This window comes from Myotis davidii, unplaced genomic scaffold, assembly GCF_000327345.1.
Source record: "Myotis davidii unplaced genomic scaffold, ASM32734v1 scaffold1521, whole genome shotgun sequence".
Lineage (NCBI taxonomy): Eukaryota > Metazoa > Chordata > Mammalia > Chiroptera > Vespertilionidae > Myotis > Myotis davidii.
In genome coordinates, this window is record NW_006291034.1 from 163,470 (window position 1) to 165,419 (window position 1,950).

The following is a 1,950-nucleotide window of genomic DNA, read 5'->3' on the forward strand; positions in this document are numbered from 1 at the left end:
GTGTGTTTATGTTTAGAGAAACTCGATTCTTAACCGGTAAAAAGCAGAGACCAACCTATTCCGTGCCATGTTCTCAAAGTTCGAGTCCATCGCTCTTGCTATCCTTTAATCCACTCATGACCCAGCTCAGTGCCCCTAAATTCGACGTGTCCCCGACATGTTTCCTTTTCTTTCCTCCCGGGGCAGTGGCTGAGCACAGAGCTGAGGGGGCCAAGGACTCAAAAGTGGAAAAAGAAAAGAAGCGAAAAGGATAGCTGGCAACTTCTTAAAAAGCTTATTCCATTTTAAATGGTCTTTCCAAAGCACCAACTAATCTACTTTTTAAATCAACAGGAGATACGGCGCAAAGGGAAGTCCTTAACAGGTTGTTCTTCCCACGTATATGAAGACTGGTTTCACCAGCAGCCCACACGCCCGGGAGGAAGCACCGGGGAAGGTGGCCTGGTGTCCGACGCTCCCTCTCCCTACGCATCTTCCCAGAGTCCCCGATGTACAAAGTGTTGGCCGGCAGGTGACCGGTAATCGCCCACCACCGGATCCTAGAGAAGGACGAGCAGACAGCCAGACCTTCATGCCTAGGTCAGGGCGCTTGGGAGAAGGAACTATGTCACCACAGAGTTTAGGTGACGCCTCCAGCACCCGGGCCCCATGGTGTAATGGTTAGCACTCTGGACTCTGAATCCAGCGATCCGAGTTCAAATCTCGGTGGGACCTTGTTTTGTTTTTGGTCCTTATTCGAACTGCACTTCCTCTCTGCAACTCATTCTCTTACTCGTACAAATCCCCGCACCCAAGTTTATTTCTGATTCTCCCACCTCACACTTTCTGAGCCCGGTGTCTGCAGTCACTCAGCCAAAGGACAACTTAGCATTTGCTGGGCGCAACTACGCGCAGAAAGCACCCAAGCTTACTGGAACTGGAAATCTCTAGAGAAAACCCGTAAACGGAGGAGACGGAAGGGAAGGTGGGAGCGGGAAGAGCGAGAGGAAGTTTGTTGATAGTCGAGGCCGGAGAAGAGTGGGGCTGGAACGTAGAAAAGGGTTTACCCCTGGACAATGGGCCTGGGAGAGTCGCTGTCACTGTGGCCGAGAGAAAACTGTTCGCAGGCAACACCACATAAGAATGGAGCCCACGTTCAGAGATCCGGGTGGGTTGACCAACCAGCAGCGACGGTCAGTGGTCAGGGGACCTGCGGGTCCGAGTTTGCACAGGCTTTTCTGGTTCAGGAATCGGAGAAAGCCGATTCACAGACGCTGCCCCGACCTCCCCTCGTCTCCCCTCACCGTGAACAAACCAGGGGCTTCGTTAGAATTAAATAACAAAGTTTTATTCAAGGGTCTTAAGCGAACTGCAATTCTGGAAATACTACCAAGAGATACCCAGAGTGTTTTGAAGAAAATGTTGAGCGTTTTTATAGTAAAACTAGAGTCCGGGTGCACGAATTTGTGCACGGGCGGGGTCCCTTGGGGTGGCCTGCGGAGCTTGTGCCCCCAGCCTGCAGCCCCACCTGGCACCCCACCTTGGCCTGGTGCCTGCCCCCCTCACCTGCTCCACCATCCTGCCGTGGTCCCGCTCTCTGGGGGCCCATCCGGCAGGCAGTGCCTCCACTGCCCCCGCTGCCAGCACCGCATTGCCAAACCCGGCCATAGCCTGCGCCCTGCTTGGTGGGAAGCACACATCATAGCCAGCAGTGCTCTCCTGGCCAAACCATCCCCCGGTTCAGAGGGTTGTCTACAGGGTTTATGTCCGGCTGGGCGTTGACACACAACTGGAAAGCTAGAAAGTTCAAGGCCTCGGGTTAGTTAAAAGTAGATGAAAATGACCCTCATGTTGCAGCCCTTTCTGATTTAAGTCGTTTTGTTAGCTTGAGTGTAGTGTCTCTATTTTTTCCCCTCACCAGCAAGGGTGCCCAGAACTGTGTGTCTCCCCCCTGCATCCCCCCCCCCCCCC

At 53.6% G+C, this 1,950-nt stretch overlaps 1 non-coding gene across 1 annotated transcript; it reads left to right on the top strand.

The window, feature by feature from the left end:
* Positions 1-642: 642 nt before the first annotated feature.
* Positions 643-714, top strand: TRNAQ-CUG. Its single transcript has one exon. It is a non-coding gene; the product is annotated as a tRNA-Gln (tRNA).
* Positions 715-1,950: the final 1,236 nt, after the last annotated feature.